Consider the following 13,513-nt stretch of genomic DNA (forward strand, 5'->3'; position numbering starts at 1 on the left):
ATGATTCAAAAGTGCGCTGGAAGCGTACAATCTCCACTAATTTTCCTTTCAGAAGGAACATTTTTGGGAATTAGTTACCTATTATAAGTCATCACGGTTGTCCGGCCAAAAAGTGGGATTTAGATTAGCGAGAAATACAAAGAAATGCCAGTGATTAGAGTTTGGTGTCAGGGTTATAAATCCTGTTTCGCAAGTGTCCCAGTAGTCGAACTCGACTATTAGTTGAGGGGTCAATATATTATTTTCTGAAGAAAATGTTCTGGAAAAGCCGACTATTGACACCAATTGACCCTTATAAAGGAAGTGCATTAGTTGAGCTTAATTTTTTTACAAAAAATATTTGGTATAAAGCAATCTTGTATAAAGCTGGAGAGACTATCACTATTAAGACGCAATCAAGTATACTATGATATGGTTCCGGAAAAAAATTGGTTTTAAATGTCAGTGTTATGATTAATAAAATTATAAAAACAAAATCTAAAAAGGAAGTATAAACGCACACAAATTCGATATCGTAGAATACGAAATTAATAACTATAACAGTTGTTACAATGGCTATAGTCATATACATGTAAAATTGAAATAGGCTTAAATTGTCGGGGATTGTCGGGGGTAATCGGGTAGTTACACACAGGACAGGATTTGAGGGTCTTGATACATTCTGTGCAAAAAATGTGGTCTTTGTGGGTCTTGAAATGGCTAAGGTAAGTTTCGGCTACCTCCTTCTTGGTTTGTCCACAAAGATCGCATCGGAAATAGTAACTATAACTGGATGTGTATATTGGCTGGTTGCAAACGGGGCAATTGGGGTGGTCCCAATATTCAAATAACTGTTGTCGACAAGGGATGCAAGCAAAATGAGGGGGCTGATTTTTGGAATTTGCGTGCATTTTCTTAAATTTCTTGCAGGATGTGTAACAAATGGGGCATTCAACAACATTTTCGTCAGTAAGAGAGGATTTGGGAAAGAACCAATTATTTACATAACTTAGAATAGCAGACATAATTTTAAAGTGTTATTTAAAAAAGGCTGTGGATAGTAATTGGAAAAGTGTCCTTCAAATCGACAAGGCACAGGAAGAATTTCCACTGCGTGTCGTTGGGGCGTACTTTAAGGTTTCCCTTTTGGCTTGTTTCCTGATCTTCGTAATAAACAATGATACATGGTTCTACATCTTGAAGGCCAGGGCAAATAAGATCGAAGGATTTCTGGAGATACGTGATTCTAACTAAACGTTCTTTATTAAAAAAATACATTTTTGCGTTCAAAAGGAGAAAAAAGGAATCGAAGTAAACAGAGGGTCAGATTTTATCAAGATTAAATGGAAGTGTGGTGGAGACAGATGTTGACAAGGTAAGAAAAAAGTACCAAAAGGGGGAAGTTGGCAGGACTATAACGTATCCGTCTTCCCAGGAGTCTAAATATTCAAAATGGATTATCAACGTAGGTACTAGTGTGTTATTGTCTACTTTTGTGAAAGATCTCTGAAAAAATTGTATCTGTACTAACTTATTCTGATACGGTAGTATCATTTCTTATCAACAATCTTTAATTTAGGATTAAGGATTCTGAGTCTAGCGATTTTGGAACACATGGGGCGTTCTCCATAATGAAGAAGAAGTAATTCCAATATGGTGATGTTGGATAAACTGACGTTTGCCAAGAATCATTGGAGTCAATTTCTTGAACGTCGATTATTATGAAGGGAGTTAGGAGGGGGTATGATTCAAAAGTGCGCTGGAAGCGTACAATCTCCACTAATTTTCCTTTCAGAAGGAACATTTTTGGGAATTAGTTACCTATTATAAGTCATCACGGTTGTCCGGCCAAAAAGTGGGATTTAGATTAGCGAGAAATACAAAGAAATGCCAGTGATTAGAGTTTGGTGTCAGGGTTATAAATCCTGTTTCGCAAGTGTCCCAGTAGTCGAACTCGACTATTAGTTGAGGGGTCAATATATTATTTTCTGAAGAAAATGTTCTGGAAAAGCCGACTATTGACACCAATTGACCCTTATAAAGGAAGTGCATTAGTTGAGCTTAATTTTTTTACAAAAAATATTTGGTATAAAGCAATCTTGTATAAAGCTGGAGAGACTATCACTATTAAGACGCAATCAAGTATACTATGATATGGTTCCGGAAAAAAATTGGTTTTAAATGTCAGTGTTATGATTAATAAAATTATAAAAACAAAATCTAAAAAGGAAGTATAAACGCACACAAATTCGATATCGTAGAATACGAAATTAATAACTATAACAGTTGTTACAATGGCTATAGTCATATACATGTAAAATTGAAATAGGCTTAAATTGTCATATAAAATCATTCTAAAGATAAATTTTTATAAATATCCGTAAATCGGATTGATCTTGTCCGCGTAGTAGTCAAAGTCTACTCTGATGTCAATGAATGTTATGCTAAAGTCAATAAACGCTCTTAAAAGCTTAAAATAATTAGGGTTACTGGGATAAACAATTATATCTAAAAGATCTTTGAAATGAAATGAAGCTACTCTAATATGAATAATACTGTGAAGCAAAGGCAGGTGAGAAAATATTATCTGTCCTGTATATCCTTCAAAACGAATGAACAATTGATTTGGTTGTCGAATAAACAATGGTTTCATAATTGAAGGGAAGTCATCACCTAAACAAAGATATAAGTGTTTTTTTTTTTGGTTTATGTGTATTGGGTTATATTGTTATAGCTGAATTAGAACGCGCTATTTTCTATGAGAAATCAGGCTTTGTTACCTATATATGTTCGACTATCCCCGTCTTCGGCCTATGCGTTGGTTCAAAAGAGAACCCGCAGCCTCACCCACTCAGGCCCCAGCTAAACTTACTAACAAAAGTGGGACCTCTAGCCTATAGGACTAGAGAACTGCATTGAGTGGATCGCATCATAATGTTCGGTGTGCAATGAACAATGCGTGAGGACAATTATGGAACTTGTGACTTACTTAGAAAGCCTGAAGACCTATAAATTTGAAGTGCTAACAGTACAAGGTGAAAAAAATTGTAGCACGTTTTAATTCAGCTAACTAGTAAAAGTTTTCTATATATATAAATATATATATATATATATATATATATATATATATATTTATTAATTAATTATAAATTAATTTATTAATTATAATTCAGAAGTGTTTTGGTTAATATTTGTAATATCTATTGTGTTGTATGAGGGTATTTCAATATTACTATTTGGAATCTTTAGTAAGTTTAGTATATTGAAGAATTCAGGGTTATTCCAAATGTACGTGATAAAAAAATTCGCAAAGGAAGTTGGCTCAAATTTGTAGAAAATTGCTAGGAATTTGCTATTGTTTGTTATGAATCGTGTCACTTTGCCCGTTTTATTATTTGTTGTAACTGTGATATTCAGATGTTCAACGATTATGGTTTGCACATTGTCCATTAATTCATTTGTTAAAACCTAAGTTATCAAAAGATGAGAGGTGCTAGAATAGTAAACTTAAAATGAAAAAGCGACAAGGTTTATAAATCTAGAAGAGAGTTAACAATATCTAAGTTTGGTTAGAATCGATTAAAACAACTAACTTCTCTATTAGAAATATCCCACCTGGTTAAAAATAGTGTTAACAGAGTAAAGAAACTTTTGCCTGATTGGGTTGGACTGATAATTTATTCTTTTCGTTTCTGCTAGCAGTTGATTTCAATAAAAGCGGTGCAATTACGGTATACGCGCGTGCTATTTGTTAAAACCGAATTATCAGATAATTAAAAACAAAATATCAGGCGTGATTCTTTCCTCTGGTCGCACCAGTTATCATAATCGGGGCTGTATCCAGAATATATCCGAATTGTCCACAACCTCGAAAATGATAAAGTAAACCAATCGCTGTGTTATCGCTCTTGGTTTACCGATTAGTGCGTATAAGTCTCAGTTAAATTACTAATGTGGTTAAATAAGTTATTAATTCACCAAGTTATGTATACAGTTAGAAAACCCGTTCCAATCTAATAATATTTAAAATATAAAGCTACAATATTGAACATCTATAAAAGGCTCTTCGTTCTCAAATCAGCGGGGATAGCTGGAACTTATGAGCTATACTAAGTTTGGCTTACCAGTTTAGTTTCAGGACGGTCGGATTAGATTTTTTTAAAAAAAACTAAAGTTTAGTCTGAGAGTTTGTTTGTGAGGAGAATGTGCGGAAGTAAGTAGAGTTTTACAAGTCAAAAATTTGGCTATTTTTTAACAGTTTTTCTGCCAACTGATTTTCAGGATTCTCGGTGTGTTCTGTTTTTTCAATTCAGAGATTTCTCTCTCTCCACTTCGTTTCGAGAGAGAACCATCTGCGCCACGTCAGATGGTTGACGACATCTGACGTTGCGGGATGAAAATAACACACCATTTGGTGATTCAGTATTTATTCACCAAGTTGGCTGTTTGTTTTAAGTGGCAGTTGGTTCTCCAGTAGCTGCTTCTTTTATGTTTGTGGTAGAAAGTACCATATGGTGCAAGAACCACGGAGCCAAAGTTTTCAAGTGTGACTCAACTCTAACTCAACTTTTTGTGACCTTGGAAGGTTTTAAAAGTGAACTAGAAAGGTGTTTCTACGGTTACACTTCCAGAATCAATGACCATTAACAATAAAATTTGATGACCAATTCTTATCTAGTCATTGATTTCATTTAGAGAAGAAATGGATTAATGGAAATTTATAAGAGGAAGAAAATTTCTCTCACAATTCAGCAAAAACAAAAAGTGCCTGAAGAGAATGACGAATGTGACCAACAGTCACGAACACAATTTGGGAATTATGAAGTTTACTTCGGATATCACAAAAATAAGTTTATTTTGGTAAAAATCAACCAACAATGTCGTTCTGCGATCCAATGCCACATCTGTTTCCCCTTTTTTTCCCTCGACAGTGATGTTCACTAATAGTTAAAGTATTTCTCAAAATTCCTCATCCAAAAACAGAACAACTTCGCCATTCTACTGGATGCAGATGGAGGTGCGATCAAAAGTAGGAATATACAAAACTTATTAAACTAGTTTTAGGAGACTCAGTTCCAGAAAAAAACAGTGAACAAAGAAATGAGCTGAATTTTAAGACATAAACCAAAATTAGGGAAAAAACTACAAATTAGAATAAATGGTAGGATAATAAATTAGCTCAGCAATAAATTTTTAATTGTTCAACCAAAATCGCAAATCAGTCACAACAGCGCTTTCTAATTAAAAATTTGTTTATCAGGAATGGTTCTGTTCGATGTCTAAGGCCGAAAAAGTGCATGGTTAGATGCCTCGTTCACAAAAAAAAAGAACATAAAAAGGATAATTTGATAATCCGGGTCAAGGCCGAATGGTTATCTTGTAAGAACTTGCAAGTTTCTGGCATAAAGTTACAAGGCAATGCATCGCCTTGCAAGTTTTTCTTCCAAAAACTTGCAATTTCGTACAAATTGACCATTCGACCTGCAAGTTCTTAAAAGTTAACCATTCGATTTACAAGTTCTTACAAGTTAACCATTCGACTTACAAGACTCTTACAAGTTAACCATACGACTTACAAGTTAACCATTAGCACACACACACACCATGCATGCACACACCCGCACACACACACATACACGAACACATAAAAACGCACATACACACACATACACACACACGCACGCACACACATAAATACACATACGCTCTAAACCGTAAATAAAACTTTGCAAGACATTAATGTAAACGGTTGTTTGGAAAATAAAGAAACTGGAAAAGTGTGAACTAAATTTTAAAAAAGGGTATAAAAGAAGGGCCACTAAATTATTTTGAGAAAATGCTCACATATGAATTTGAAAATTCAATCAAAGTCACTATTTTGCAAACATTTTTAAAAAACGGATCGTGAGGAAGCTAATTGAGATCTACAGTTTTTAATGGAAATGCAAAAGGAACTCTCTTGAATTGGTAATATTCAAAAAATCATTTCGTCTGCTTAGGGCAAATTGTATTATGATATGCAAACAGAGCAACTAACTCCCACGCGCTTTTTACGGTAACTGACTGAATGTTAAATTGAATTAACCAATAAGAGTTTTGCTCGACCGGAACCAACTTGCAAGAAACTTACAAGTTAGCCATTCGCCTTGCAAGTTCTGACAAGTTAACCATTTGACATACAAGTTCTTACAAGTTAACCCTTCGACTTGCAAGAAACTTGCAAAATCTTACAAGTTAACCATCTTTTGCAAGAAACTTGCAAGTTCTTACAAGTTAACCATTCGGTCTCGAGCAGCGAATATAGACATCAAACAATTGAATGTATTCAGAAGAGTCAATGCGTCAATACGTGCTTGAAAAAAGCAAAACTATTAAAATTGACGGTAAAAATAGGATAAATTTCATTCTAACATAACCTGAAATTTCAATGGTGAAAACATTTAACGGCTTACAAAATCAAACGTTGTACCAACTGAAATGCTAAGGAACTATAAATTTTATTGAAAACAGAAATACACAAAAAACGTACTATTTCTTATGAGTGATTAAAATATTTGAAAAAAAACGTAAAATAAGGAAAAACTTCAGGAAAAGATGGACGGCAAAGGAATAAAAAAACGACCTCTTTTCCTGTCCACATCTGAACAAAAAATTGTAAATTATACTAACATCATTTTTTGTTCATATGCTTGTGGTAATTTATCCAAGCTAATTCCAATCTAATCATAGGATCACAATTTTCAACACAAAAAGACGAAAAAACTGTCAGGGAAAGTAAAGTTAACAAAAATTTTTTAAAGAAACTAGAAAATTTCTTAAAGACACCAGTCCCATTATCTTTTCTCATTCTATTATAAGGAGCCAGTAGTACATATTTTGAATTTTGCTGCAGAAAGTGGTCATCGAGTTTAAAGAATTATTTTTTAAAAAAATGATTATGATATTTGCTACTTTTCAGGTCTTCTTTCTGTTGACCTTCAGTGTGTTCTTCCAAGAGAAAAGTTCTACCACATTTGTATTGAAGAATATGAGAGGTTTTTCATCTAAGTTTTTAACTTTGACACTAGCTGCTTCTAAAAAGTTTTTTTAGAGTTCTGCTGGTAATAGTTGGTTCTTGTTGTCTTGTCACTCAATTTCAGTAATGACAGCCCATCGAAGGTGGCATTGTCGAAATGATTTAATAGTCTGCAATTAGCGCCAGTACCTAGGAGACACAAACTGTTTGCAAACAGAGTTAGCGGGATTTTCAATCAGCACTTTGTTCGATATTAATTTTCTGGTTTTTATTTTTATCGCCGTGTTGATTTGTAGAAGTGAGAAGAGACCAATCTGCTTGACAAGATTTCTGTTGTTTTGAGAAAGTAACCCGGAAAAAGAGAAAATTTGTTCCTTTCCGTTTGATGCCAAGAAGAGAAACCAGAGTTATGAAACAGAATGTATAAACGATCTCGTCGAAAATCAATGCTTATTGGTAGTCTTATGTTTTCTTCGATCATTCTAGTTACCTAAGTTAGTTCTATTTTTTTTCAAATTGAGTTCCTTGCGGCTGGCATAATTAGAGTGGGAACAAATTAGAATGCTGAAATTCATTAAGAATCTCTCTTTTTAGTAGTTTCACATTTTTTAAATAAAAATCAAAACAGTTTTTCTTTCTTGTCTTTTCAGCCTTTCTTGTCTTTTTACGTAGCAGCTATGGGAGTATAGTGTTTGCATTTTCTGAGCATAATTGTGCGTTTGTTTTAATAAAGAAAGGACAGACAATTAATTTGAATTTTTTGTTTGTATAAATCGACCCACAGTTTCCATGCATTTTTTCACAATATTTCTTATGTTATGTTAGAGACTTAAGCTTGAAAAAACTAACTATTTATAAAGATAGCGGACTTTTAGAGTGAGTTAGAGTACCATTCCTCGTGCATTTGCTCAGCTTAGCTGCAGGAGTTATCACGCCACCGACATAACAGAAAACAGGGCACGCAAGAATGAAAAGAGGTTTCTGAGCTACATTCAGATTTTTTCTCTTCGAGTCGGACCATTTTTGAATTCCATTCGCTGTTAAATTCACCAGCAAAAATGAAGGCAGAAATTGGAGTGCTGATGTGTGTGTTTATACTGCTAGTTTGCGCCTCTGGAATAACAAAAAGACGAGGATATAGTTTTGTGTATTTCACGCCTCCAGAATCAAATGAGCGAAGCGACTGTGTTATTTGCGGTGGCAAGAGAATCGGAAAACCTCTCACAGATGGAAGAATATTTAATAGACGTCATTGACTGAATCATATAATTGATCAGATATACTAGTGAGTTTTGTATTATTTAATTGAGCATTTGTTCGGCCTTCATAGGAATCTTTGGATCAGAAAACTTTTTGGCGTTTTGTTGCTTATGTGTAAGTTGACATTACGTTGGAGCCCGGGTTGAGGTCCAGACCCAAATTTTTGTCTGATCAGACTTTTCAGACGGAAATTAACCCTGATCAGACTTTCCCAACCCAAGATACCTCTGATCAGACTTTCCAGACATAAAAGGTCTCTGGTCAGACTTTTCAGACCGAAGGCGTTCTGATCAGACCATCTTCAGACCATGGTTCAGACTCAAATTCAGACCATTGCCCAGACCTTACTCAGACTATGATCAGACTCAAGTGAGCTCGAAGAGGTTATGATCAGACTCAAGTGCGCTCGAAATAGTCTGATCTGAGCAAGATTTTACTTAATCCTTACTTACTTATCTCCTAATTTTGCTATAATATACTCATTGCATAAAACTGATGTTTCCAGTATTTAATTCATCTAACGAAAAATTAATTATAAAATTATTGCTAAAGAAAACGAAACACAATTGTTAAGAAGAAATTTTATTTAGTATACCGTTTAGTGTATATTTCTGACTCAATAGATGAGTTTAGACAGCTTTTCATAAGAAATATCGTGGTCACCAGTTGATCAAAACTTTCTCTGAAGGGGACCGGCCTTTGCTATAAGCTGGACTCTTTTTTTCTGATCAGAGCTATCGGACTTCAGATGAGTCCCTGATCAGAACGCTGCTTTATTGTTGCCTCTTGGCAGAGCCCTTCTCTCTCAATAAGAAAAAACAAAATGAAAAAATAAGGCTCTTGAAATTGTTCCTGATCAGACCAAATTGCGTCCGAAGACATTTCTGATCAGACCCAAGTGCGCTCGAATTCGCCTATCATCAGACTTTTCAGACCAAATTGACCTCTGATCAGACCATCTCCAGACCATGGTCCAGACTTTTCAGACCAAAACTACCTCTGATCAAACCATCTCCAGACCATCGTCCAGATTGTAGTGCGCTCTCCTTCCAGACCAAGCAATTTCGGTCTGGGAACACACGGGTATGCGCTCGACTGGGTCTGATCATAAACCAATTTGGGTCTGGACCTCAACCTGGGAGACGAGATTGTGTGTTGAGTGAGAATTTATGTAATGTAAATGAAACTTTGGAACTTGGGAACATGCCAATTGAACTGCTCATAAGGTTTAATTTCCGGCCACCTTAGTAAGCTATGTTTAGAAAAAGATACTAAATATATAAGTATTGAATCAAGACAATGATAAACTGCACTTTACTTTAGAATGTATAACATAACAAAAGAGAACGGTAATAATAACCTGTAGCCTTAATATTTTCAATCAAGCACTAGTTGCGTTACTACGAGAAGAAACAAAAAATAAAATTCTGTCTTGAGTTTTTACATACTACGCATGCGGCAGTAATAAGTTTTCAGTCCATTTACAACAATATACACAACTAGAGGTTAAAATTGAGAGTTACATTGCGTGAAAATTAAAGCAAAATGCCCTTTGTGGACATCACCTTCACCAATATTGCTACTAGAGTTTCCCTTAACCGACGAAATTGAAGCTGCCTCTGGCCTTTGTCTTGGCACACTCAATTGTGATCTTGTTACCCCAGTCTGTTACTTTTGCCGCTGAATTAGAAGTCCAACACATTGTGTGATCCTCCTGTTCCACTCCGTTGAGGAAGTCGCTGACTGATCCAACTGGGTCAACGATTAGTGGCCTCGGGGCAAGAAGGGATTTTGGATATTCAGGAGCTGATGCTCGAATATTTGAGAAAAATGCAATTAGATTTGTAACAGAAAACAAGATAAGAGCGGGCCCATGCGCTTGATAGCCTTATTAAACAAACTATTTTCACAGTGCTAAATTTTTCTCTTATTAGGAGTATATGCGTGCGATTTAACAAAAAATTAATTTTCTAGAGAAATAAAAACAATTCTAATTCTGATCAAATTTTCTATGCAGGAACAAAATAGAAGATGCTGAAGAGAAGGCCGGTAACTCCAACTCAATGCTGCATCTAGTAAGTACAAACAAACAAAAACAAGCAAAAATCTGATGTCAATGATTTTGACTGGCTAGACTGAAAGCATATGAAAAAGTGGGATTTAAAAAGGACTCTGAATTATGCAAAATCATAATTCGCGGACTTATGCAACACCAACTACGTAAAAAATTGGGCCTATTTCCAGCAACCCCCTTAGCAGGAAGAAAAGAGCCCAATTCATCTTCTAGGTGAACTTATCCTTAAGTAGATGTGACGTCGTTTCTCCTTTGCAACACACACACACACACAGAGAGAAAAGAAAGAGAGAGAGGGAGGGAAGAGCAATGAGAGGAACTTGAGTCCAGCAGACAACCCGATGCTTGACAGGATTGTTTTCAAGAAAGTGCTTGCGAATTATTGACATAGGGAACATTTACAATTACCAATTAAGATTATCTTGAGGTCACAAAGGTGAAAATTTCTTTTAAATTGATCAAAAAGCGCAAAAGCTAGCAAGAGCTTACCTTGAATCCGAAAAAAAACGAAATATTATAAATTTATTTAAATTGACCGTTAAATGCTGATCACCGTTAAATTTCACAAGAAATAACAGTATTATATGGCTTTACTGTTTCAACACGTAAATATAAACCAAAAAATATTAAACAATTATTATAAATGCATTGAAGACCGCTAAACTATGCAAATGAACATTGAAAATTCACATAATCGAATTTGGCCCGCAATAAAATTTTCCGGGTGTAAAAAAATTACATTGAAGTCAATGTCTATTTACCTTTCAGGTGACGAATTGTTTATCTAAGATGACCATTGCATTACTCAAAAACCAAGTATAAGCAAATAAAGAGCGCAATTTACAAAATTATAAGTCCACAACAAATGGAAAAAATTGATTAAGTTTACAGTTACCTCGATTTCATGGGCGGTAGACAATTTTAAATCTCTTGGAACTTCCAAATCCGATTTTAAACCTCTTGAGATTATCTTTGAGACAAGTAAACTGAAAACTCAATTTATGGAGACATTTTGAATGGACTGCGGTGGGTTTCGGCCTAGGCTTTTGTGAATGATTTGAAAAGCATTGTGTTGTCTGGCAGCTGTCTGGATAAAAACTGAAAAGTCTGAACATATGTAAGGGACATCTAATCACAATTCTGGAAATTATCTGGATATAGATTGGGAAGCATTTGAATCATGCCAGCGTTTAATTAGAGTTTTGGAGACTTAAGTTCCGATGTAATGTAGTTGGTACACATTAAAGAGAAGGAGGTATTCTGCATGATAAATTACAGCCGAAATGCGCAGCCGATCCCAAAAGATATCACAAACCTGCGCTCGGGACCAGGTCAAGAAATTGTGATATAATGCTAAAAAACTGTTTTATAAAAAAACATATATCATTCTTACATTTTGCACTGCGCAAGATAAATGTAAAAAAATTTTATGGTAAACACTGGAAAATTGAAATCCGATTCAAATTATTTTGTAGCGTTCAGTTCATTGCTAAATTTATTAGAGAATTCAAGTACGTTTACACTCAAAAAGCTCATGTGATCCTCCCGTTCCGCTCTGTTGAGGATGTCATGGCTTAGACGGAACCAATATTGTCAAAAATTAGGTAGCCTCTGTGTGAAAAGTGATTTGGGTATTTCCAGATCTGATATTCTAACAAACATAAACTATGGGCTTTGGCACAAGCCATATTTGAGAATAAGTTTAACTTGATTTGTAACAGAAAACATGATAAAAGCGGGCGTAGGTACTTGATAGCCACATAAAACAAATTATATTCACGTTTTTAATGAATTACTAAGCTTCTCATTTATTAAAAGCATATGTGTGTAATTTAACAAAAAAAATAATATAACTGAACAATGTAATTATGTCAGGTTATATAAAGATTTTATGCACAACAAAATAGAGGATTCTGAAGAGATGACCGGTAATTCAAACTCCATTCTCGATGCCGTACGTACAAACAAACAATCAGTTCTCTGAAGTCAATACATTTGATTGGTTAAGCATAAAGCTTTTGAAAAAGTACGATAAAATTAGGACTCTGAAATTGCGAAAATTTAATTTGTGGACTTATGCAGCACCAAACTACGTATTGAACTTGGGCCTATATCCAGGAACCCTTTCTGGAAGACGAAAGGAACCCAATTCAATATTCGAGTTGCACTTCTCCTATAGCAGAAGTAAGTCTTCTCTGCAACAGTGAGAGAGAGAGAGAGAGAGAGAGAGAGAGCACTAAGAGGAACTTGAATCTATTAGAAACACAGATGCCTGACAGGACAATGTGCTGGAGAACGACGTAGGCAGTCTTAGAATTACCAATTAACATTATCTTGAGGTCACAAAAGTGACTATGTCTTTATCATAACAAAGTGTAAACAAAATTCAGGAATTGCATGTAACATTGCACGAGCTCGCTGGGAAAAAAATTATCACAAAGCGTCAAAAATGGCACGAGTTCGTCTTAAACCCGACTAAATGGAATATTGCGAAGTTGTAAAATTACCACTAAATGCTGGAAATTGTCCATAAATTTTCACAATAAAAAATTTCAGCATTTATATGGAATAACTGTTTCAACGTTATTTTGTAAAAGCATCGAAAATAGTGAAATAATGCAACTAAATATTGGTCATTCACAGATTCGAATTTGGCCCAAATAAAAATACACTAACTTGAGTCCATTTATCTTTCAAGCGGAGAATTCTTTATCTATGATGATTGTCGAATTAATCAGAGAAACTTAATACTTTTTGGGGTACATCATACATAAATTTACATTACCGATGCCAAAAAAAATGATGGATATCATTCTCTTTCCATCTTGTGAAGAAATAAAAATTAAAGTTTCATTCCAGTTTGCAGACATTCTCCCCTTTTTTTCATTAAATTGCTCGTTTGATTACTTCGTAAGTTGCCGATTGAATAGACCAATTCAACCATTTGGTTGGCATTTTTGTTTTATTTTTTGCCTCGATGGCATGATTTAAATAAAGAAAATACTTCCAGTATTGGTACTTAAATACGTGTACTAGAATGTGAAATCCAGTATTAACTGCTCTTTGCAAAAACTGCTTCTAATAAAAACTCTCAGATTTCACTTCACGTCAAAAATGGTGAAAGTTTTAAGAAATCCCTTAACATCTAAAGTAACCACTAAAAGCATTTTTTGGAACTATAGTCC

The 13,513-nt window shown here is 34.7% G+C and overlaps 1 protein-coding gene across 1 annotated transcript in view; it reads right to left on the reverse strand.

Moving 5' to 3' along the window:
• The window catches only part of LOC142339563 (putative small nuclear ribonucleoprotein Sm D1), a 179,917-nt gene that overhangs the window by 136,833 nt on the left and 29,571 nt on the right, over positions 1-13,513 (reverse strand). The gene's annotated exons all lie outside the window — the stretch shown is intronic.

The sequence above is a fragment of the Convolutriloba macropyga genome, chromosome 5 (assembly GCF_964194025.1).
Source record: "Convolutriloba macropyga chromosome 5, txConMacr16.3, whole genome shotgun sequence".
Taxonomy (NCBI): Eukaryota; Metazoa; Xenacoelomorpha; order Acoela; family Convolutidae; genus Convolutriloba; species Convolutriloba macropyga.